We start from the raw sequence: 26,146 nt of genomic DNA, 5'->3' as shown, positions 1-26,146 counted from the left end.
AAATACGCGAACAGTTTCAAGGGCCTTCGATCTTATTTTTTGTCGGCATTGTCGCTTTGTTCGCGCTTACAGTTCGCACTCTGCGCCAATGTCTTTATAAATTATCGTGTAAAGAATTGTTTTCCAGGAAGAATTATTACGCATTCCGCACTATCCGCAAACTCATCTGTTTTCGCATTGAATTCTATGATGTAACGCTTATATTCCGCTTATATTAAATGCAACAAAGATATACTCAACACATCCATTATACGAAATATTATGCTTTATATTGCCGGAGATAATTGCATTCTGAAAATAAACGCGCACTAAAATATTTTTTATCAATAAACTTGATAAAAAAATCGATAAAATCGATATCTATTTATGTAATATTATAAAATAATTAAAACACACAATGGCAACTGTACATGTGTGTATTATAATTATTGGTAAATTGTTCAACATCTACCTCGATGTTACAATCAATTCATTTCTGATCGTATGTTTTTTATCGGTTTTTATTTATTCCACATCGTATGTTAACAAAAAAAAAGATGACAGTTACAATCGAAGAAAAGATTTGAATGAGACGAATCACGAATGGAATCTAGAAAAATTAAAATTGTGAATTAATAAAATATATCGAGTTTATATTATTTTTACAGATATTGATATTATAATAATTTATATAATGACATTGTATAGAATATAAAACAGTTTCTCTTATATGATGATAAGTGTGTAAATTTTACAATTTTTTTTTTTTTTTTAAATTGATTCGAGACACTTTTCCTCTCAAGATGTTACGATAAACTTTGTGAAATATTGCAGCAAACCGATATATTCTAGGCACTTTGCGATCTTTCGCAACTCGTTTTTCTTTTATCTCTCGTCAACATTCTACTCGTTCGTAATCGAAAACCTTTCGACTCGTTTTCGGCGAATCGAATAGTTTATCTCGGCCAAAGTCTGCACGGAACCTCGTTTCGATATTTCGGAGGATTAGCTGCAGTCGGCGGAATTTTACTCGCTCGGCTAAAATAGCAGGGACCAAGCTCCTTGTCTCCTTATGCAACACGCTCTATCCGATTCTCTTGCGCCGAACTCAGCAGTTTTAACTCTCGTCGCGCGAAATATCTCGCCGTGAATTCCTCCGTTTTATTGGAAGCGCGAGGAATTTTATTCGCGACGACTCGCATATCGGGAGTTGGACGTTGGTTGCATCGCTGAAAATAGAGGAAATATCATTTATATATCGTACTTTTATAATGATACATTTTCTTTTGAAGAATTTTAAGAAATTAAACTTTAAAGAACGATGATATTTTTGTCTCGATTCATTTTAAACGGCTTTGAGAATTTGATTGGATCTTTAATGAAGAATTAATTGTTAGAATACTTAACGAAAATATCTAATTATAAATGAAATATGACAATAAAATTCTGACGATGAATCCATTTGAAATTTAATACGAAAGATGCGCCACTTTTGATGTCTCCTCTATATTCGATGAATTCTTCGAGTCTCTCTCCAGTCTCCTTACAAAAGTTTCTACGCTGTCGCATATTTTACTGCATATTTGGACGATGCGCCTGCATTTCTGTCGATACCCGTTTCCGTCGTATATATCTCGCACATTGTTAGACGTAGACGTGTTGGAATCCGGTGTGACATTCGAGTATTCTACTATCCGTTTCTTCGCACCAGCTAGGATATCTTCCCTCGACAGGTGGCATGGTCCTCTAAAAGTACTTGCATCATGAATCTGTAAAATGACGCGGTTTTACCGAGTTTTTAATGATATCATGCACGTGACAGCAGCTGTGCCTAATTACAAAAGATTTATGCGATGCAATTAAATTAATTATCTTGGAATGCTGATATTTTCTTGATGATAAATATTATGGCTGATTTAACTATGGTTTAATTAAGGTTTATTTATGATTATTTATTGATTTTAAATATTTCCAATATATGGTAAAAATTTATAATTATTTATATTTTAATTGTTATAATATATATTAATACAATATGAATATAATATACAAATTAAATTTCCTATAAATTAAATAAAAAATTTCAAATTTAGAAGACATTCATTTAAAATTTTTATATTTGTCTAAATAATCAAAATTTTATTTGTTTTCTTTAAAAATACTAGTATTTTGTGTATTATTTGTTCTAAATAAGCGATCCGATTCTTCTAAAAGAGAAAGGGGAAACGGGATCTCTTTAATACCATTCCGCGATATTTGTTTTATGAATCCGTTTACACATAGGATATGTATATACGCGTTCGTTTAAAAACTGGCTTCCTAAACATATCCACAGTGAGCGAAAGAGAGAAGGAAAGATGATAAGAACTAGTCATTGACGGGCGTATGGGTGTAAAAATTGAAGAAGTAGGATGAGAACAGAAAAGTGGAAGAAAAGGAAAAAGACTTGAAAGATACACGAGAGGAGACGGGGAACGAAGCGTAGTAAGAGTTAAGGGTATATTCGTTTAATAACCATTCATCCAATTAGTGAGGATCACACGCGGTTTTGCGTCGTTGAAAACTGAAACTCACGCGACGTATACGTAGAGGACGGATTGGATGAGAACAGAAAGAGAAAGGAGAGAGAAAAAGAAAGGGGCTTCACGTTCAAAATTCCGACCTCGAAACTATCTCGTTGGAAGGAATTTGATGAGGCGAACCGATAATCGTTCCATGATTCCGTTCGTCGAATCGAAAGTTCGTTTCACCCGTTTATCCGTAGCGTGTGGAATATTCCTCGATACTTTGAACATGTAGAGTGAATAATAAAGTCGGTTGCCGATGTTTCCGGTGCTAAATTATGACACACACACACACACACACACATTATTATTAACTGGCTTGAGAAATGACATCAGCATTTACAGTTTTTATTTTATCGGAGATTAACAATACTATATATATATATATATATATATATATATATATATATATATATATGTGCGCACACACCTTTGTTTAGAAAAAAAGTAGAATTTGCAATTATAATTCTTGCTGAAGCGAGCGTCGAGACGAGGATTTTGCAATTTTCTCTATACGCGAATAGGCCTCGTTTGTTTCCTCCAATTCTAAAGAGGACACGTCACTGCAAGCGACATTCAAATGGATATGCACGATCAGATAATTACATCGTTATCAAATTGGATTCATACGCGGCTTTAAGACTACGTACCATCTAGTATTAAATCACTTTATTTCCTCATCTTTTTTTTCTATTTATGAGCGAAGAGAGAATGAGAGAGAAAAACTTAAACAAGGAATACGAATGAAAGAGTGCGTTTAACAAGCTGTTCGCGTTTATAATTGCCGAGTTACATGGTAATTAGTTTTACACAGCGAATCCGAAAAGCATGAGTTTTTCTACATTGTTGTAAATATTAGGAGCCTAGCTAAAGAAAGCATAGCAATTGTGCTTCAATTTAAATGCAACGATAAGAAGAAAGATTTTAGAATAATTAAAAATATTATTCTAAAATTTTATTTCACACATACACAAGATGTAATTGTGTCGTGCGATATCGAATGCTGCAAATGTAATTTCGAACATGGCTTCTAATTAAATTTAAAAGAAAATCCGTTTCATATAATTTTTTTTTTCTACAATAGAATAAAATTTGCTAATAAATTTATTATTTTTTAATCTTTGTATTTTTCACCAAATTAATTTTTTTGTGTTAGACAATTTTTCATAATTGACAATTGATGCATTTAAATGGCCGTTTGGATGCATTAACGCGATAACATAGATGATTGAAAAGAATTTCAATTGACGATTACGATGCGTATTTACTTGCAACACGATCGATAGTCCATGTTGGTTTATTTGCGAATTGTAGAACGTGGTACAGACTAAATCGAATCGTTTTGCGAATGTTTATCGAAGTTTTTATGTGCGCGATAACGTGTTATACGTATAAACATAGCTTCGAGTATTTTGCTGTTCTGTTAAAATCATCGATACAATCCTTCTTACGGGATATGATAATCCAGTTTGTGATTGAAATCTGATCGTTAAAATACTATGATCCTTTTCTCATATACCGCGTGTCGAAATATCATCGTACGCTGGTATAATGTGACTATAACGAATGCTTTAACTCCGCAATTTTAAAGATTCAAATGATCCCGTGTATACATTGCGTTGCACAGATTTTTTTCGGATATATTATTTTATAGAGGCATATTTATATAATTTTTAAGAATTAGAAGATTTATTTTACACACATACACCTTTTTATTTCCGTGTTTCTCTCTCTCTTTCTCTTTTCCTCTTCACCAGAGTATGATAATTTTTAAAGCGTAAATCAAATTTTTTCATTAATCAGAAAATCAATTATTTTATATATGATACATACACATATACTTATCGTAAGTATTGTTTATCATATCGTATATATTATTTACTTTTGTAAGATTTCTAATCGCAGATATACAAGACATTCTGTTGTCGAAATATGGCACGGATCACGCCCGTTGTACAACTTTATCGATTTCATTCGAAAATACCTGACCAACGCGTATATCACTACGAACCTGGCAGATTAATGTTTCCGCGCTCGTTACAGCAAACGTTTATATCTTTGTGTATGATTTACGGCATAAGGTTAGACATGGCATTAAATCGACTTACGATCCTAGCCGTGATAGTGAAACTTGTATGTAGTCTTGTCACATCGGAAAATGACAAGAAGAAATCAGACGCGAATAAAATGCACTTTTCGATCTTTTCAATCATTTTTTTTTCGAAAGGAAGAATAAATCTGCTACAATTTTAATTTTTTAATATATAAATCATTGAATAAAATGCCTAAATAGAACTTTAGAATGTGTCTCATTAGTTTCTCAATGCTTTGTCAAAAATATTATTTACGAAATTTTATGTATTATTCAAAACATCTTATTAGTATTAACGTTTGGAGATCACGTGGTTCTTATTTTTTATTCTGTAATGTTAATTTTTTTTATTACTTTAATCGACTCGCGATAAAAATTGCTCGAAACCGCTAGATACATTTCGGCGTCTTTGAGAAGAACGGAGAAAAAGGTATATTATAAAACTGAAGAGAAAGATCCTCTTTCTCTTTCTGCCTCTGTCGGTCTCTTTCACGCAGATATCATCGAGATATCGCCTAGCAACGAAAGCTGATAGCTTCCACTGAATCGATAGACGCCCTGTAATGCAATATATCGGATGGCACTCCTCGGCCTTCGGCCTATGCCCTGTCTCTCGCTTTCCCTTTCCCCCCTACCCTCCCCCTCCCCCTTTCCGCCCCCTGTCTGTCTCGTTTCTCTCTATCGTGCGCTTTATGTACTCGCGAGAGTCCATGTACCCGTTGCCCTTGAGTAAATACATTTATTCCTCCTTTCCCTCTCTTCCCCCTTTCCCTGCCTTCCCGCTGCCATACACCCTCGCCGCGTCGTGTGTGTACGCATGCAAATTCGTACGCGACATGCGTTTGCCCGTGAGGCGTGAATCGAACGCAGGAAGTCAATCGTTGCAGCCAGCGGGGGCGGGCCCGTTCGCTTTGATCGTGGCCACGGTGAAATTTTCTGTCTCAAATCTTGAATCGTCATTTATTTCCGCATCAAGATGATATTACAATGATATTTTTCGAAAACTTTAAAATAGGAAGGAAACGCGGCAAGAAGGGAAAAAGGAGTGAAATGAAAAATTCATATCACGTCTGAAAAATGACACATGCATTTAAAAATTATCGATGCGATACTTATATTAGCACGGTTTTCATCCGTATTAATAGTCTTTATAGGATGGAAATATTTGCGACGTTAAATTTGAATTCGCAATTGCGATCATTTTTTTTTTTACATAGCTTTGCGTTTCAAATCTATTTTTTAATTTGAATATAAAAACATTTTATATTTGAATATAAAAACAATGTATTTTTGAATGCACGTCCATTCTATGCTATATTTAATATATTATGTAAAAAGTAAAATATATAGATATATATGAAATCAGATTTTGATGCAATTAATTAAATTAAAAATGTAGACTCAACTTTTTGTCATTATAACTTTTCGATCGAGACCAGGTGTCGTGAAATTTTTCTATAAAGAAGTTTTCAAAGTAACGAGATATTGCGTTATTAGCAAGAACAAATATTGCACCAGAGGCCGTGGTACTGCGCGTGCAGGCGTACGGAATTTATTTTGATACAAAAAAAAAAGTGTCGATCGATTTTCCGGCGTACGAAGTAGCCCGATGCAACGTGTACCGACCGACATTTCCGCGTTCGTGTGAGAAATTACGTTTTTTATCACCCTGTTTCCCTGCGTGCGTTTAAGGAATGGAATTTCTCACTTCGTTGAATATTCATCGTACACCGAAGAAATTTCATTAAGAATAGAGAGAAGTTCTCGAGTATAGCATACAATACTAGTTTCTTGCAATGATTAATCTCGATTAGAGAATGGTATCGCGTTTCAATATTTCCTAAGACAGACAAATCGGCTTCAGGTTCTCTCATCAAAGGAAAGAAAATAAAAAAAAAAAAAAATTATTACAAATAAAAATTTATAAAGACATACGTTGAACAGACATCGTTTGATTTCGGTTCGTGCGATATTCGATGCGATTTACACGAGTTATGAAGCATAATATAATTCCATGGATTTATTCTATGTCACGTTCGTGTATCCCATGATTTTATGCATGGCAATGACACGTTCCGTCGCGTGTATCGGACGAGACATATTGTGCGAGAGTAGTTTTGTGTTTAACCGCGGATCTTCGTAAAGGTCTGGCAAGTTTTATAAGGGATCCAGAAACTTGTATTTGTTCGTGCTACGGGTTTACCGATTGGATTATGATGGTCCGAACTTCGAGAGCAGTATCTTAAGCCGTGAAAAGGGGAAATGAAGATTGCCAAAAGTATATTAAATTTTGCGTCGTTATGAATGTTGATTTCTTCTCGTTAGATGGGATGTACCTTGCCATCTTTTCTTATTCACCTGAAAAATCGTATCGATTACGTGAGTAATCTGTATGAAGCATCAGGACTAACAACGGAATAAGAATATTGAGTAAGGCATAAATAATTGAGAATTTTCATCAATAAATTTGGAAAAATATTAGAAGTTTAATTTTTTTGCTGGATAAAATTACATTTATAATGTAATTATAATGGAAAAACTATAAATATTTATAAATTTTAATCAAAAATTTTATTTCTTTAATTAATATTATAATAAAATTTGTAAATTCTTGGCCAGATATTTCATTTTTTTTGCTGCGTAGCAGCATCACGTAACATCTCAAGATGGTTTTATGATGACAATGACCCGGCTTTAGAGGCGCCATTTATGGATCTCTGACCGGTGAGTTTTGCTTCGTCCTCCTCTTTTTCTTTCTCTCTTTCTCTCGATGAAGCTCGAATGAGTTTGCTTGCGTTTCTTCCTCGCGTACGACTTATTAGGACATGCTTTTCCACGAACGGCTGATGCGGAATAGAAAGAAAAGAATACGGAAAAAGGCGCGCGGAATTTTCAGCAAGAAATCTTTTTGCGCGGCGAGAGAGAAAACTTCTCACGATACCGCTGAAAAAGGCGAGAAAATCAGTTTACCGGCCGCGCCTCGCCAGTAACGACTTATTTCATCAAGGCGGAAATTCGATAGCGCGAACAATATCGCAATACGGAAAGCGATACAATATCGCTCTTTCTAATGATTAATTATCATTAGGAAGAGAGAAGAAATAATCTTATCCTCTTTTGCTTTGGGCGATCTTGCGATCTATGAAATATTATACTTTAAAAGAACGTAATTAGTGAGCAACGAGCGAGTCTCTCGTAACACGCGCTCCATTGTGAAATTAAATTTTACACATATTATTCTTTTCTTGGATAAACGTAAAAGTTTCTTGCTTTGTAATGCAAAATTATTTCATCACAGAAATGAAATAATTCTATCGACGGTATTGTTGCTGCAATTATGCTCATTATCGCAATATCTAAAGTTACATCCCTCTAAAAAACTTGGCTGAATTTCAAATTTAACATATGAGGCTGAAGTTGCGCGGTGGCGAATTAATGCGGATTGAACTTCGGTCCAATTTCATCTAGCAATAATTTTGCAAAAACGTTTTCGCCGTGCGATTTCCGATGTCATTGTGTATGCATATACGAGATGCGTACATATACGAGAAAGGAATTAGCAAATGAAGCGAAATTTAATCTCGATGACGCCGTAATTTTTTTCGGGTTTGCTCGTAATTGTGGATGTATATAGTGGTGGTAGGAATATGGAGGAAAAAATGAAATAAAGGCTGTCAAAAATACAAAGAAAACTGCGACATATTCCGCGCTCCCTTCTCTTTATACATCGAATCTTTCGATGATATATTATTATTGTCGGACATTTTTAATATGTAATTTGTATATGCATCGCAAGATAAATCTCTTGAAGAGAGAATAGAATATAAAAGAGATTTTTACGCGTTTCACATTATTATCTATCTCTTACAAAATAATATATGACGATAAAGTAGTGTAGTCTAAATTTCTAAGATTTATACGATGTTATATTTCTCTTGCATCTTGCTTATATGAACGCGATATTCTTATATAAATGCATTGCATTAGTTTCCAAACAATTATTGTTGTTCCTTTAAGAAAGAGCTCAAGCTTTATCATTTTTTTCTATAAAAGAAAATTAAGTTCGTTTTTTTTTTTTTTCTTTTTTATTTGCCACATACGAATTTGGTGTAGTTTTAGCAAATCTTTAATATATGAGAGGTAATGTGAAATTTTGAATAGATTTTTTTTATTTCGTTGACCGACCATCTTTGCGCACATGCTGATTTGATAGCGCGTTTTATTTTTTCAATCATTTATTTATATAGAGCAAAGTTTGCGTCGCGCAAATTTTTATCACAATGACTACATTTACTCTCGAACGTACAGTCGAAACCATTCCATTTTCGTGGATTTATATCTCTGTTAGGAGGCTAGACGAATAGTGGCAATCTGGGAAAGAAGGAGTTGTGATGGGCGGATTGGTGGCAACGACTTCTTGCTTTGCGGCAATCGTAGTTTGGTTTCGCACTTCTATTTCGCGATTTATTATATAGCTCGCATATAAGGGATACTATTTTCGAAATCGAGAAAAATGAGATCGGAGAATAAGCACAGAATCTAGTGAGAGTCTCTCGTAATTTTTATCAATTATATATAAAAGTTTAAAAAAATGTATAATTTATATAATTTATTATTTATAATTTTATATTTTCTATTACTTTTCATAATACATATAAAATTGTATGTTTAATCTAGAAAATATTTTTGAGGATTATGAGAAGCAATTTAAAAAAATTACAGAAAATTATGAATATAATTTAGAAATGAAAACGCGAGAATGAAACTTTTTGCGATTATTTTTAAAATTGCTGCGAAAACAAATCTAGAGGATTATGGTCACAATTTTGGTCAGACGACGAGCGACGAGGATCTCGTCGACCTAGCTATTTCGTAATAGTAACCGAGATCATCAGGAAAGCCAAGTGGACCTTTTAATTTCATGACCCCGACGGAATTAAATTCTCCTCTAATTTTGTGCAGCCTGCGAAAATAATACGACACATACGTGCGAGAGAAAGATAAGTCCCGTGCTTCTGTTCTTCGTTTCCTCTATTCGTTTCATACGTTCTCTATCTTCTCTCTTTCTCTCACGACGCGATTTGGTATCAGATGAGTCTGCAGGGTTAACAGGTGACCTCAGTTGGCGCACGTTTCGAGTATAATTAATATGACGAACGGCTCGTTTCACCGTTAAAACACAACGCAGTAGGAGAATAATAGGTAGGTTGTTCCACCAAGGTAATGGGAGCATGCATGGAAATTTCCAGAGGTTTCTCCATTTTTAATTATGCCATTTTTTTTCTTCAATGACTAGGATATAACTTTTATTCGTTTAAAATACGAGTTTGAAAAAATATAATGTGTAAAAATAATTTTATTTTTACGTTATAGAAATTATTCTACACACAGTTACTTTACTCAAATCATTTTATTCACTTTTATCCATAGCTGTTAGGATATATTTGAAAATGGAAATTATATGATATATTATATTATTGGAATATATTATATAATAATTTTAAAAATATATATAAAATACAAAGTCACTTTTTTACGCGTAATATTAATTATATATTTCATTTTAAAGCAAAGCCTCTTTCTTACCGCTCTGATTCGTGTTTGATAAAAAATTGATATTCACAAACGAGGAACACAGAATTGCCGTAGAATTTTATTAAATATGAACATTAAGGAACTATACAAAGCAGCACCTGATAAATGATTGAGTAGCTCTGTCGAAGTTTCTGCGCGGTATTTCCTTTCTTGAAAGTCGAACATTGGTAAACACTGTCAAAGTTCTACTCGGAATGATTATAAATTTACGACAAAGTAGCCGCGCATTATGTTTCTCATAAATTATAGATGCTGCTATTGTTGTATCGATCGATGAACATATCTATGCGAATATGTAAATGAACGCACTTGTTGGCGAAACAAGACAAGCTATCGACTTCTCAGGAAAGCCAAACATGTCAAACTGACTGTTATGATAACTCCATTAATTGGCTACAAGGAACGCTCATAATCATACCGTATACCGTGATATCGATTTTGTAAATACTTGCTTTTTTCTTTATCCACTTTCAGTAATATGAAAACACAAAGGATGTACATTTAACATGTTACATTTAATCGGATATCTTTTTGTAAAAAGCAAAATAGATATATTGTTGGAGGAAAATTCTAGCAGATATGTTGTAATAAAAAATAAAAATTATGGAAAATATATGATAATTTCTTAGTTAAATTATTTAAAAGAATTTCATATAATATTTCACTTCATTGTGATGGATAATAAATTTGAATTATAACTATAAATATCTCAGTAAATACATACGGCTCAGTTTTTTTATTGCATTGACCGGTTATATTTTGGCCAGTGCAGAGACGAGCGATATAGATCTATCACTACTGCAACTATGACTGATAGTGTTCTCGGTGTAGTCGATTAAAAATGTAAATACAGAAAGCCACGGTGTAGGTAGGCTTGATAAAGCTGCCGATGTGCATCATTATTCATTCACGAGAGGAACGATCTCTATTCGTACGCGATGTATCATCTCTTGTTGTGTAACGATAACAGACAATGTCATTCTCATCCGATCGCAGCTCTAGGTTATTACGTATCGCTGATTCGTTACGAATCGATATAATAATCGTGAATTTAGATTGCAAACGTAATTGCGCGTCGCATAATACCGGCACGCTCGTCGTATTATTCGCGTGAGCGAGTAGGCATTTTTTTCTCTCTTTCAAGGATGTTTACTCGGTAATTTTGTTATTATTCTCTCACAATTTTATTAAAACAGGCATCTTTTGAACGTCTAGATAGGAAATACAATCGGAAATGTGCATTATTACTTACAATATACGTTTGACAGGTGTAAAGATTTGGCTTTACGCTGAAAAGTGAAAAGTGTTTATTGAGCCCGTTTGTACGGTGCTGTTATGATATTAACGAGAATTACGTCACAGCCGTCATTAATCGCTGATGGATTATTTAAGGCCGTTCGAGAAACGGAGCTTTCGTTGCCGGTGTTATACGGATATCTCCGTTTTCGAACAACTTGCTTGCCTCTCCCTCTCCCACGTCATATTAAAATGCGGCGGCATGATTCTAATAGAAGGCATTACCGGCCCGGGGCTGGATGCAAACACGTTGTAATGTATTCATATTGGCTCACTGCGCTCTACGGACCTCAAAGTGAAGGCTCTTCCCCGGCTGTGATATTTGAATTTTAATGCGAACTCTCCATCCCCGCCGCCGTTATCGTCTCCCCTCGCTTTCTCGCTCTCTCTTTCACTCTTTCTCTCTGCTCATCTCTTTCATTTCTTTCCCCTATTTTCCCCCATTTTCCCCCGATTCGCGTCCCACTCGTTGGCCACTCGAGAAACCATCGAGCCTTTTTCGGATGGGAACCTACCTTGGCAACAATCGCCGGATTTCACATCCCTCGTAGCTATTCTTAAAAAGAACTTCCTTGGCAGTTGCTCGAAAGATATTTCTCTGGGAGACCTTTAGAGAGGAATCTCTTCCGCTAAAAGTTCTTCTCGGCCCTCCAATTTCTAGTTTCTGGAAAAAATTTATTTAAAAATTTCATTTCTCTCTTCCTGTCTCTTATTTAATTTTTTTTTTTATCATTTCAAATCAATTTCACAGATTTTTAAATAAAAAGGAAAACACTGTTACTTTAAAAAAAAAAAAATGAAATTAACATTTTTCAATATTTGTTTGTATATTTTTTCCAATGGAAATTAGCAAACAAATAAAATTATTTATATAAGAAATTAATATGTTTTTAGAAAATTTTTTATATAAGCGATTCAATTATTCTTTATAAGAATAGATATTTTTAATAAAAATAAATTTTTTTTTTTAAATTGATGTGACAAAATTAAAAAATAAAATAGAAATTTTTATTTTTTTTTTTTATTACGTAATGCTTATACAAGGCGGCTGAATATTTCGAGAGTTACGTGATGGATGAATGTTGAGTTCCGTTGACTCGGCTAAAGGAGATTTTCTCGCTCAGATTGCTGTCTATATCTGTCTTGTCTTCCGAATAATCGTTTCTGCTCAAAGAAGTCCTTGGGGAAGAGTCAAGCGAGTCGCCCGAGTGACTCTCTTCCACTCTCGAAGGAACCTCGATTCTTGTTATCTTCATTCTCGTCGAGTTCTCCTTCGATTCCCAAAGAGGGATCGATGCCGCGTTCGCGTTTATGGACCGACCCGACTCCGAGAAGGATGACAGAGTCGCCGTTTGCTCTATCCTTCTGGATTATCTCGACGCTTGGCTTTCTTTCTATGGTGACGTGCACGAAGGGTCGAAGAAGAACGAAACGCGGGGATTAGATGAAGCATCTTTCCTTTTAGGCGGATATTAACTTTGTCATTTTAGGACATTAACTCTTATGGATAGTAATCTCGCGTCTTTTTCGCTGTATTTAAATCTGTTTAGTAAATCTGAAATATTTCTTTAACATTCACGTTTTACAAAAAAGAGATGTAGTTTATATTTTAAGAGAGATAGAGAAAAAGAGCGAAAACATACGTAAAACTCTTCCACACAATCTAATTCTGACCGCTGTCGGAATAGTTGCGCCGAATTATCTTTTCTGAAAATAATTGACGTCTACTCTCGTGAACGATGCGTGCCGAGTTTCTCATCGATGCACAATGACGGGTAGATTCGAGCGAATCGAGCCTGGCTGAGCGCGATAACAAGCTTAATGCGTTCCGGAACCGGAAACGCGGCCATTGTGCTCCCCTTTCAATCGGTTATCGATGTCGCCCGTCGATTCGAGATTCGCGCATTTAATTATCACACTTCTTATCCCGTCCCCCCTAGCATTTTCCTTTCGATTAATCGCAGCTGCGTCGCGACTCTCGATATCAAATTTAATACTTTTGCTGGGTCGATGAGAAATGATAATGAACGACGTAAACTTTGCGGCGGTTCTGAAACTTAAATCTTCTTCATCCCCGATTTACGCTTCGTGTAAATTAAATTCGTAGAATATAATTATACATTTAAGTAGATTACCTTTCACGAGAAATTTCACGTTATGAAATATCTGAAGTTTATCGCAAATTTGTATATCTATGATGATTTGATTATGATTCGTATGGTTGATAATTTTTTTATAGTTTATTTTCAAAAATTATGAGAGACATATTTCATTTGATTATATTTTATTATATATGTATATAAATTTTTATTAATGTGTTTTTCTAAGAATTGAACGAACTTGTACGGAAAATAATGTTACAATGTGAAAGTATAACGTTACATTTTTGCTTTACAAAGAATCTTTTTATCTCGTTTCACTGTTTTAAATTAGAAGATCAGACGTTTATACAAAGGCAAAGGCAGTAAACATAAGAAACCTTCTTATACAAATGAGAGAAAATACAAGAAAATATTTTTATTTTTATTTCTTTTTCAAATAGAATAGCGCGATTGTTCTGGTCTGCACATTTCTGCTATATTTCTATATCGACGTATGCGATACACTGTGTCTTTACGTAAATTCATCTGAAAAAAGTGAAAAGGAGAAGCACACGGTGTAAGAACGGTATGTCGAAAGAGGAAATAACGACAGAATAACGAGCACCGGCTTCCGACGTGCTTCTACACGTTCGTTGTACGATCTGCTCATTATTTTCGAAGTAAATACGTCGTAAAAAAAGGTATAGTGTTAGAACAAAAAAAAAAAAAAAATGACCAGAGAATAGCGTTATGGGGTGCTGACTTTAAAGCGAGATAGTCGAAACTTTAAAGAGACTTGCTAACAGCTCTCGTTAATTAGGTAGTAAAGATGAAAAAGCTCGGACTTTCGAAAGAAAAAATAGAGAAAATACTCAAAGAAAAATATTCATCTTTTTATATTTCGTCGCTAATGTTGTTAAATTCTCTTAAATTTAGATTAAAAGAGAGAGAGGGAATGTCTGTCGATAAAGTATATTTAACGTTGATTTTGCATGAAAATTTTTTACTTTATAGATATTTCATATGTACTATTGTTTACCAATTTTCGCGTTTTGAAACTTTTTATTTAAAATAAAAATTGACAGTTTTAATATCACGAGTAAATTGCAGCTTGTGTGTCGTATTTTTCTTCTTTCTTCGAAGTCGAAGACTTGTTCCTTTCCTTTCGCTTCAGTTTCTTAAATCTTTTATTTTAATCTCTTACCTTTTTTAACTAGCAGTATCTATTTACGTTCTCTAGTTTCACTCTCGCATTTTCTTCGCCCGCCATGTTACGAGATTTTTCTCCAAGAGAGAAAACGCGTCCGAGAAATGCATTAGTATTTTGCAGAACGACTAATGGACTCTGCCAATTGTTGCCACATGCACGTTTGTTTCTAAAATCTCTTGGATTCTATTAGGCACATATTTCTATATTCCAACCAAAAGTGCGCACCACTATCGCGAGATTAAAGATTATAAAATTTAATATGACGCAGGTATTTTTAGAGATGTGAGAGAGTGTGTTTGTGAAGAAAAAGGATACAAATATTTGTCGACACTGGACATCAGTTTAGTTTGTATTTAATTGATCTTTGCCGCTATCGTGAAGTGACGGCGCGATTCTTAATTAGCGCACTAATTACATCTGTTTTTCGTCCGCGTCTTGCTTTGATGGCGAGTCGGACTCGTTTACCGGTTCGACGAGTTGTTTCGGCGTCTCTCATTAATTAAAAAAGCAACTCGTTTTGTCTATATACTGTTTCGCGGCGATAATAGTGGCGCGAGGTGTGAAAGAGTAACTTGTAATTGGAACAAAGAACAAAGCAGAGGAGAACAAAGCAGTTATTGTACTCTTGCTACTTCGTTTCCGGCTGTTTTGATGTTTACGGTCGAGAGAGAGAGTGTTTGTTTCAGATGGCGGACTTTTTAATTACACTTTTGCATGTATAGTTAAGACGCATAAGCAAACGCGATTGTTTTCCTTAAAAAAGGCGTGTAGGACGCGCATTCAAATATTGCAGCACGATATCACGATACGCATGATACGCACAGTGAATTGTTTCGTTTTAAGTACCTTTTTTTTTTTTTTAAATCAGCGATTAAGAAATCATTTTAGACGCCAGTTTTTTTTTTTAGTACACTCATTCTGCACGCAACGAACTATATTCATAAAACAAATCGCCGTTATTTTAACGCTGTGTGATTTAAACGAGATTTCACAGAAATAATTTGAAAAGATACAATCTATGCGGAATCTGCAAATTATTATACGATCCGCGTGATAGTCCTATTTATGACCGAGTTGGTTATTTCGTCTCGCGTCGGCCCAAATTTAGCCGAGCTACAATTTCTACGGTACCATGACCCGTTTCGTCTCTCCCTGTTAATGTCGTCATCGTACATACGCAACATGGGGTCGCAAACACGTACAAGAAAAGGAGAGAGATAGAGAATGCAGGGGCGATTAATTTGCTTGAAAACTTTTGTAATCAGACCGCGCGAGTCACAAGTCGCGATAGGGCGTGACGCCTTTTAATAAAATTTATGCGCGCTCGTGCTGGCATAGTGATGAAGCAACGAGAAAGTAATGGGAAAAAAAAAATAGAATGGAAAATAGATATTCGTTTGTATTTGTAGAATACATATTTTTCTCGAAGAATATCAAGATTTTGTGCAGAGAAAATCTCAGAGATGTATATATATATATATATGAATGAACGAAAGGAGAGACAATAAAAACATGAATATTTGGAATTAATGTGTAATAAATATAGGCTTTATTTAATTTTTATATAATTGAAAAAGGCGATTGTATAAAGAGTTTAACGTTAGACGGACATATAAACATTTTGAAGAAAATATATTCTTACGATGGATATTTCCAATTTTATTCTATATTTGATGATGTATTATAGAAATGTTTAGAGAGAGAAATATTTCTATAATATAATGTAGAGAAAATTGCAAGTTTTAAGTGGAGTTTAATAAATAATTGATAAATTCCTAACATCTTAAGGATGTACGTTTCGTGCCGTTTATTTTATCAGAAATGGAAACAGGAAAGCCGACGTAACCCACTTGATGCAAAATTCGAAGTATCCTCGGAACGTTGTAACACAGTTTGCAGTATCTCTCGTGAATTGTACCTTGAAGCGGTTTGCACGACTTCGTATTCCGACTTTGCTTCGACGCGGCGAACTTGGCGCCGCGCCAAAACGAATATAAGGCAATTTACCGGTAATTTCTGTAATGCCATATTGAATATATCGCGGCATACAATATAGTTCACGATGCCTTTCGTAATGATTGCGCTTTAGTAAGACTATCGGTCGATTCGTTTGTGCCGCTCTCTATTTCTCTCTCGTTTGCTTGCGCAACCGTGTTTTCTCGTAAAGGCTCTCTCATCTTGAGAGATACGGGATCGTGAGAAAAGGGCCCGCGGTCGTGTCGGCATCGAGTCGTTCTCGAGAGTAAGAGGTGGAAACGCCCAGAATTGTATTTACCGACTGCATGTACACGGTATTGTACATGGTATACCTGCGCAAGATCGTAAGAACGGCCATGTGCTGGGTTAAGATCTTGCGGACTTGCGTCTAATGTTGCCGATATTCCGTGCGGCATCGCACTTCTTTTTTGCTTAAGCAATGAGAAAGATCATCGTTATTAAAAATTATATATTTACGATGATAATGTTTAACGCGTGTAATTATGATATGATATTTAATAAATTACAAATGTGACAATTTCTTTTCTTTTTTTTTTTTCTTCAATATTATTTTAGATTTCATGATATCGAAAGTTCGCTTTGACATTATAAAATTTCAATGCATTTATTATGTGATTACAATCATTTATGTTTTTGAAGAGAAATCGAAATTAAACAGAGGCAAATAATACAATTCATATATCACCAATTATCACGTCGTATACTTGAAATAACATTTAGCACTTGCTTTGAGATGTCTTCTATACAATGTTTCTCAATTTAATATCGTCGAATTTATTATTTCCTTTTCTCCTTCCTAGTATTATTCGCTTAAATCCTTGTCCGCGTTGACGAGAGGGTGATTGTCGTCGAACGGTCGACCTAAAAGCGCAGTCGGTCGATGTCGCGCATCGTAGAATATAATGCATTCAGTGCGTTACGCGAACAAAGAACCGTACCAGAGGATAGCTACTGTAACGTTACTCGAACGACACGCGAAGTAACTCACATTTTCCGCAAGGCGCGGTACGACGACCTTTTTCCCGCGCTCGCCGAGCATCGTGTTGCACGCATAGAGTTCATGTCCGGTTGAAACATGATTTAGGATACTAAAGCCTACATTCATAAACATGTGTTAACTCGTAGAATCTAATTTCTCATTTACGTTTGTTTGCAAGCAAAAATATTGGCGCGCCTCTCAAAATTCAAATAATGTATCAAAAAAAAACCTTAAACTTTTATCACATAACTGGATTTACGTTTGACTTTCTGATTGTAAATCTATTTTTTATATGTATCACATTATTACTTATTTATTGATTTATTTATTAACGCTTTAATTTTTAATTAAAAAACAGACATTTGCAGCGTTTGAAGTTGTGTTGTAAAGCGCTCGAGGAATTAATAAAAAAAAAAAAAGTCATACTAACAAAGATTTAAGCTTCTACATTTTTGCGAGTATAATCTGACGTTTATGCATAACGCTCGTTTTAATGATCCATGAATCTAAGCTCGACGTAAGCGCGCATCTTTTCCCGCCGAACATATCGGCCGTTATCCAAGGGGGAGCGACTTTTTACGGTGTTAATCACCTCTATACTTTCCTCTACACTCTATAATTTCCAAGCGTTATCTCCGGTGTCTCCCCCTTCCGTCTTTTCCCTCACAACCTCGACCTCGACCTCGAGTTATTTATTATGTTGTTAACCCAGTCGACCGGTCCTCGATTTGTCCCCGGCGCGTTCGATGATATATAATTTTTGCTCGAATCCACTTGCACGAGGTTCGCGAGAAGCAGCACGTGGCTCTCGGCATCTCGGGTAAAGGTGCGAAGCACCGTTAAAAGCGAACCAGGGGCTAAATACTCGTGGCTGTTTTGTAACCGGGTTGTCCTGCTGCGAAGGACAACAAATGGCGGTTGCACAGCACCCGGGTCATTAAGGTGCATTTTACCTACGGTCTTAGAACTATTCTGTTCACCGGTTATAATCTACGACGGTAACGGAGATAGAATTCGCGTCTGATGAGCAGAGTTCAGGGAAATTAATTCGCAAATTACGGCGCGCGCGAAAGGAAGAGGGGAAAGAGAGAGAGAGAGAGAGAGAGAGAGAGAGAGACGGCGAAGTGCTTCGACCGCTTCCGAATGTAACGCATCCCAGACAGATACATAGGGGGAGCCGTAATGAAGATGAGAGGGGGAGGCAAATGCACGGCCATTGTAGACATACCGTGCCTAACGTTTACTAACGACCGTGACCAATTGCTCGTTTCCGATTTTCATTGTGCTGTCGCCGCTTGTCGGTAATCGACAGTGAACAAGAAGAATGTCGCAGTCGTTTCTTCCTCGATACTCTCCCGGGGTGGTGCTCCCGGCCGATTAGACCGAGTTCGTAAGATCCACTTTTAAACGTGACGTCTCCGAAGCGAAGCTTATAAATTGCCAAGTTGATTAACGAACTAGCAACTCGGTGAACGCCTCATTTAGTTTCTTGACATCTCGATCCATTTTTTATAATCGTATACACACAGGAAGTCTCCCGGCTTTTTTTATTCGCTTTATTTTCTCCTTTCCATTAGTCTCTTCCTCGTGCCATTCTTTATTACGCTCTATACACGGAAATTACAAAAATTTATCGACATGTGTCTATTATAGAAAAGCTGTTCTGATTTTACTAAATACCGGTATCCTATTAGCGTGAATAATCACGTGACTCATTATATCAAATTAATAAGCGGATTACAATTTTTAAAACGATGTTTAATTTTTGTGGCATATTTCTTAACTTTGAAATTACTAAATACGCGCACGACGGGCAAATGGGATTTGCGATTAATTGCATTTAATTCGATAGATTGTCAGTCGACATTGAGCGGCGTGAAAATGCTGCTCTCGCAAATGAAAATTATTGGCGGCTGTCGCTCTGTTGATGTGTATGTTGTGTATACGCAATAATTGGATCGTCCTGTCGTTATGTCCATTTGTTTTGCCGCCTTGGCGCGCGGTGATGCGTCGTGTAGGTTTTCCCTGGAATCACGTCAATCCCTCGTTCACCCGAGGACGGATTGATTTTCGATTTTTCCGACTTAATGCGTGCGACAATAATAACATATCTTGCAATCTACGCGACACGCGTCGAAACGCCTTCATTTTTTTTTGCTTTTCTCCTCGTATAACTTTCCGTGGACTTTTGCCGACTCTCGAGGAAATTGCCTGTTAAAATTTCAGAGAATCTGCGTTGATTACTTTTTAATACGTAAACGCGCGCAAATGCGGTAGCGTATACAGTCACTTTACGATGCATAACGTGAATTCCTATTCTTATTTTCTCGAAATTGTTAAAGCATAGTCGAGTATCGCATTTACAAAATTACACGCGATTATAATTTCTAGTCAAATATCAATGTTTAATAAAATAGCATCGATAAAACACTGACACTCGAGTATTAATTAATTGCTACTTTGCTTACACAATTTATGTTGCAACTCAAAAAATTCAGCAATTGTGTAGTTCTTACGTAATGGCAGAAAGAGAGAGAGAGAGAGAGAGAGAGAGAGAGAGAGAGAGAAAGAAGTATGAAAAAAATACACGAATATGTTTGGTTTAAACTTACAATTAGATCCATGCTGCAAACATTTTTTGTGTTTGTGCGAATTTTATGAATTTTATTATCAGGTTCAGGTCGACGACCGCGAGAATATGCTTTTAGACGTCGATCGTATAATCATTCTCAGTGGTTTACACTCTGTAATTAAAAAGCTTTTAGCGCGGCTGCTATCGTTCTTGGCGTCTTATACAGTTGCGCGTTTCACTTTACGTTTTTTTCCTCATTCCCCTTGCTTGACGCTTTAATAAGGTTCAAACCACACCTTTTAATCTAACGACTGCATATCGAAAGAAAACATTTTTAATGTTCAAACTGGAGATAGCTTTTGCGAAATAAACCGAGAATAGATACCCCCTTTTTTTTTAAAGCAGATCTTTATAAAAAGATTGAGTGAGTCATTTTCTTTTATTGCAATAATACTTTGATATATAAAATTTTATTGTATATATCATGTTTTTTTTTATGTTTAAGTAAATTTGGATTTCCAATATTTCCAAAGATTTTTACTTTTATAAACTTAACATTCCATTTTCAAAATTTATAACATACGGCATAAAACTACGACATATAATTAATAAAATATTAGCTTTCTCTGTTTGTCTTCTTAAAAAAATTATTAGTATTGCTAAAATATTTTTAAACAGAAATATAATAAGTTCTATGGTCGTGCTTCTGAATTTGGCAAGCAAGACGATGAAGAAGCTACTACGAAAGGCGATTATCTCGAAAGGTGATAAGCTTAGCGTGGATTACGCTAATTAACGTATCCGAACTTTCCACGCAGCGAAGCTCACCGATGAATCTTCCGGTTTCCCAGCCGCTTTCTCTCTCTCTCTCTCTCTCTCATTCTCTCTCCTGAAATCCTTAATTCGATTTCAATTCAGATATTGCGGTGCGCGGTCGTGGGTCTCGATATCCGTTCGATAATACATTCGGTCCCGGAACTGCCGTAAATAATCGATTCCGAGCGCTCTCATTGGCCGGAATGACTTTGCGAGCCCTTAATCTCGATCCTCCATGCTACTCTAAAGTTTTAACTCGATAAAAAAGTTGAGGAACACGGAAAGGATCATTTCGCGGAATTCACGCGATTCCGTTTCCGGTTGCGCGCACTTGCTCTTCCTTTGTGATTACTATTGCGGATAAAATTTTTCTTTTTTTTTTTTTTTTGATGTCGATTTATTCGATTATACTATTGCTATCCGATTTGCTAGTAAACAGTATTGATTTGTAATTTACCTACTTTGGTATGGCATTTAGAATATAGAATATTTTTCGTATCTACTATTTTATTTACAAGGAATAGTTGAAGAGACATATAAACAGTCAGTAGATATAAATTTGTAATATATATGTAGCATACACGATATTATGCTCTGTTACGGCTATAGGTCGAGTTATCTTTGGCGGATAGATACGATTATGATGATAATGGATGTTGCTTGTCTAAAAGCCTTTGGTTGGTTATAGACAAGCCTTAATGGCCAAATGATATATCGCATTTGCACATATCTATGTGTATAATCGAGAGATACGATGATTAATAAAAAGTCTCTAATAATTTGTAACAATAAATAATAACACACAACAAATTTTAAAGAAAAAGAAGGACCTGCAACGCTATAATTAAGTATTGGGGAAAAAATCTTGTCACATGTTAATAATCATAATCTGTATATACGCACACATATATAAATTCACTTTTTTTTTTTTTCAATTTCAAAGAAGAGAAAAATATGAAATTATTTTTATGGATATATCTTCTCAATTATTTTTCCGCTCATAAATAAATCTTATTGCCGAATTATATGACATTTGCTCGTATTTGAAAATCATTTGTGTGTAATCTAAATCCATGCTTGATGATTGTGTATTTTCCATTATTTGGGAAAAGATTGCTGACCAGCAATGGACGCCAGCGCGATACAAACTCCGTTTCGGTTTCACGAAGGAGTTACGAGCGGATCTCGCACAAGCGCGCGCGTAACTCGTTACACTTTATGAAATGAAATGGACGCTAAATGAAAAGTTACATTCTTCCGCTCGTAAAGCCCGAGTCTCATCTCGTATCGCCCAGTAGCGAGGGTCCATTCGCGCGGTCGTTTTAAGGTTACATTACAATTGTAATGTCGCAGCACGATCTGTTATATTTCTCTTGTGCGCGTTTCCGCGATCTTCACTTGCATACATACTTTTATCGATAATTTCTTATATATTGTTTTATTGTTCGAACTTATCTTTTTGCGATGTCTGGAAAAATAAAATTAAAAATAGAAAATATAACGAGAAATAATGGATAAAAGAATACAAAGTGTGTGGAAAAATTTAATTTTTACAAGAAAGAGGTATTCTTTTTTCTTATATTTTCAATTTGTAACTCTTGCCACATTAAAATTAAAATTACCATTATGTACAAAAATTTTATTTACTTCTAGCAGATATGAAAAAATTGTAATGAAATATTTTTAATATTATTTTCTGTGGAAGATTCAAGCTTGGACTTGTTGTCCTCATTTCGCTCTGGCAGAGCATATTCCCTTCGTAACTACTTTTAGCTCTTCCTTCCCACTTGTTCTACTCACTCAGTGTAATTAGCGTGGACCGAAATCCGCGGAAATTAATCAAGACTGTTTCTTCTTCTCCTAACATCGGTATATAAAATTGGCTATAAATAAACGAGTTACAGTTAAATATATCTTTTTAATAGAAGTGTTTGTTAGCGAATTGGGGGCGAATGTTTGTCGAAACGAAGGGATACATATGTAGACGAGAAAAATTTGATTAAATATCTTGCAAGATTATTTGATAAAATAATTTATACGAATGTGAATATTGATTATCAAAATATTAATTCTTAAAGTTTTGATTTTATTTTTTAACGGAGAAAATCATTTTATTTCTCAAATGCAGAAATATCATGAATATACAGCAATAAAAAGCAATTTATTTCTGAGATAACACACATTATATTTTCATATAATCTTTTACATTGTGGAGAATGCAATTTTATCGGCACCAAGAGCAACTGTATGTGTTTACCTTAGAAATAGACCATAATGTACGATTCTTGATATTCGAACAGCGTCGCGCGATTTTTTCCCGCTCTGAACTGAAAATGGATAAAAATGGACGGGACGCGGAAGCATCCGACAGCTTTGTGTGGCGACCGCGATTTATATTCGTGCGATGCATTTTTATCGCCGCATCGATAATGCATCCGTCAGATTGTCAGCGTAGCCAAAAATCAAGTCTGCTTGTACTACTCTGAATCCGTGAACCTGCGAATGCGACGAGACAGAATTAAATTCTGATTCTTCCGAATCGATTACCGTTTCTTAACGCCAATGGAAATCGCGGCATGGAATCGTTCTGTGTGTTTCGCTATTTCATTCTTGTAAATCGCGAAAAGCGATTGAACACCCCCCCCACAGAAATAGCGAGCGTTTCTCTATTCAAGCCGGTGCGTTACTTATTCATCACGTTTGAGCACTCTACGTCTCTGCGTAAACAGATACGTAAAACGGAATTTCTTTGATCGTTAAACGATGCAGTGAAGTTAAAGAGATAATATTATATTCCCAACTATTTAATTCTTTGTATTAATACAGTGTAAATGTGTGTTGATAAATTCCGTCTACATTTTTTTACATAGCAAAAACAAGTCGAAACAAAAAATAATTATAATTTTCACATAATATCTTCGAAATGTTGTAAAATATCTCGAATAATAAAAGTTTATTGTGTTGAAATAGGAACAAGATATTGTACATTTTTTATATCGGCTCACATTCGTCGATTACGTCGGGATACAAATTTTTTTTTTAAGGTTCATTTACGGATTAATGTAGTGGGGACTAGAAAGAAAATGCTGACAGCTTGGAATATGCAAAGAATAATCGATGTGATTTATTCTCGCGCATAGCAGAGACGCGTATCGAGGAACGTTCGAAGGCGCTGCCATTGTCAATGTTGAAACGGCAGGCATGATGCTTTGCATGTGACGACGATGTGACGATTTTTCATCCTTTTTTTTTTTCCTCTTCCCGCCCACGCGGTGACAATGTCGGTGTGTGTCGATCATGATTTCGTCCATCTCATTCACCATAGAGACACAAATCCGCTCTTCCTATTCGAATGACGCGAACAATCTTTGTGTTATGAAACATGATATCGACCGATATATTGACACACCATTTGATACTCGATAGTACGACGATGGATGGTGAAAAAGCTGCGTTACTATCGTATGGCGCCTCTATAAGCTGTATTTATTACCGCTCTGCTAATTTTTATATTTTAATTAATAAATAAGTATATATCTAGGGGACATAATGCGCAACGGATATTTTTATAAATTAAATGTTTTATATAATAGGCTATTCTTTTACATATATGTATCAAGTATATAAAATTTTTCATCGATGACAAAATTAATTATCACGATCATCATCATCATGACTAGGAATTATTGACAAGTTTTGTATGTTTATATGAAATAAGAAAAAGATATTTTTAATATAACGCCAAGCGGGATTAGATGAATAAGTACAATCCTTATTGAAATGCATCTAGGGCTTGCAGATAATATAGTATCCTTGCACACATCACTCTTGTTTCGCGCTCGTCAAAATGAAATTTCTATAGAGGATGGAAATTTAAGCAAGGTTATATTACGAGAGTTTCGTTGAGCTATTTGCAAAGAGAGGATAGGAAGGAATCATAATTTTAAAGGAGCTTTAATACTTAACGCGAGCTTTACCCTCTGACAACGGTTTAATCGCCGGATGAAGTTATACCTTAGTTTAGGTCAAAGTTTGAGTGTTTCTCTTTTTTCCTCTTTGCTAACGCGGAAGAAAACGCGGGTATCTGAGAGGCGACGACGATGAGATTACGCATCTAAAAGCGAGCACATAGAATATTGCGGTAGTAGCGAGTCACAGATTAACCGAAAAGCTGTCATTTTTTCAAGCCGAGACGGCGGTTTGAAATGTGATTTATTTAGTAATTTGGTACAGAGAGAATCTCGATTTATCAGACCATCTTTTTAATTGAATTTAATTCAAATACATATTCAAATATAGAAAGCTTATGAGAATGTTTTAGTATAAAAGTCCCGTCTTTTATTTAATTGTTCAATCAAAGTGTAAATATATCTTGGCGCAATAACTAATGAATTAGGTTTTTAATTATTTTTTTTTCCATGTCGTGTACTTTGTCGAATACTAATGATTCGCGTGCAAAAGTTACATTCAATTTTAGATTCTTTGCACGATACAATCGTTAAATACAGAAAGCTATGTGTTGGTCGGAGAAGGAGGAGGCGGTAGAATGAAAAATGTAGCGGGATGTAAATAAGTATTTATTAGGCGGAGAAAAAGTAACATCTTTATTGCCGTTGAACTGGCAGATTCTCCCTTTCTTTCTCTTGTTCTGCGTGCACTGAGGTCGGACTACAGTCTGCGGCCGCGCGAGTCCGGATCATAAATAAAGCGATGCATACAGAAATTACAGCCGTCCGTGGCCGTGGGATGGAATGGAGAAAAATGTAATTGACGATGGGGCCGCGCACGAATTCGCTTTCCGAGCAAGACGTCATATTCGAGACTGCATTAAACGCTCTGAACGCTTTCGTGACGCAACGTTGGTGCGAAACTCGCTCGTGAAACCGCGCTCTATCGCGTGTCACGGACTCGCGAAGCTCGACATAATTCAGCGTGACGACGAAGCGATGAGAAAAATTGAAAGT

The 26,146-nt window shown here is 35.5% G+C and overlaps 1 protein-coding gene and 1 long non-coding RNA gene across 2 annotated transcripts in view; one reads left to right on the top strand and one right to left on the bottom strand.

Annotated features, from left to right (window-relative positions):
• Nucleotides 1–26,146, top strand: part of LOC126852649 (alpha-mannosidase 2) — a 119,440-nt gene that overhangs the window by 2,537 nt on the left and 90,757 nt on the right. The window lies entirely within an intron of this gene.
• Nucleotides 11,655–26,146, bottom strand: part of LOC126852665 (uncharacterized) — a 115,662-nt gene continuing 101,170 nt past the window's right edge. Inside the window, exon 3 of the long non-coding RNA XR_007687863.1 lies at nucleotides 11,655–12,190. This is a non-coding gene — a long non-coding RNA (uncharacterized LOC126852665). The remainder of the gene's footprint in view (nucleotides 12,191–26,146) is intronic.

This window comes from Cataglyphis hispanica, chromosome 11, assembly GCF_021464435.1.
Source record: "Cataglyphis hispanica isolate Lineage 1 chromosome 11, ULB_Chis1_1.0, whole genome shotgun sequence".
NCBI classification, from domain to species: domain Eukaryota; kingdom Metazoa; phylum Arthropoda; class Insecta; order Hymenoptera; family Formicidae; genus Cataglyphis; species Cataglyphis hispanica.
Note: the sequence above shows the minus strand (reverse complement) of the source record. Positions and strands in the feature narration are given on the sequence as shown.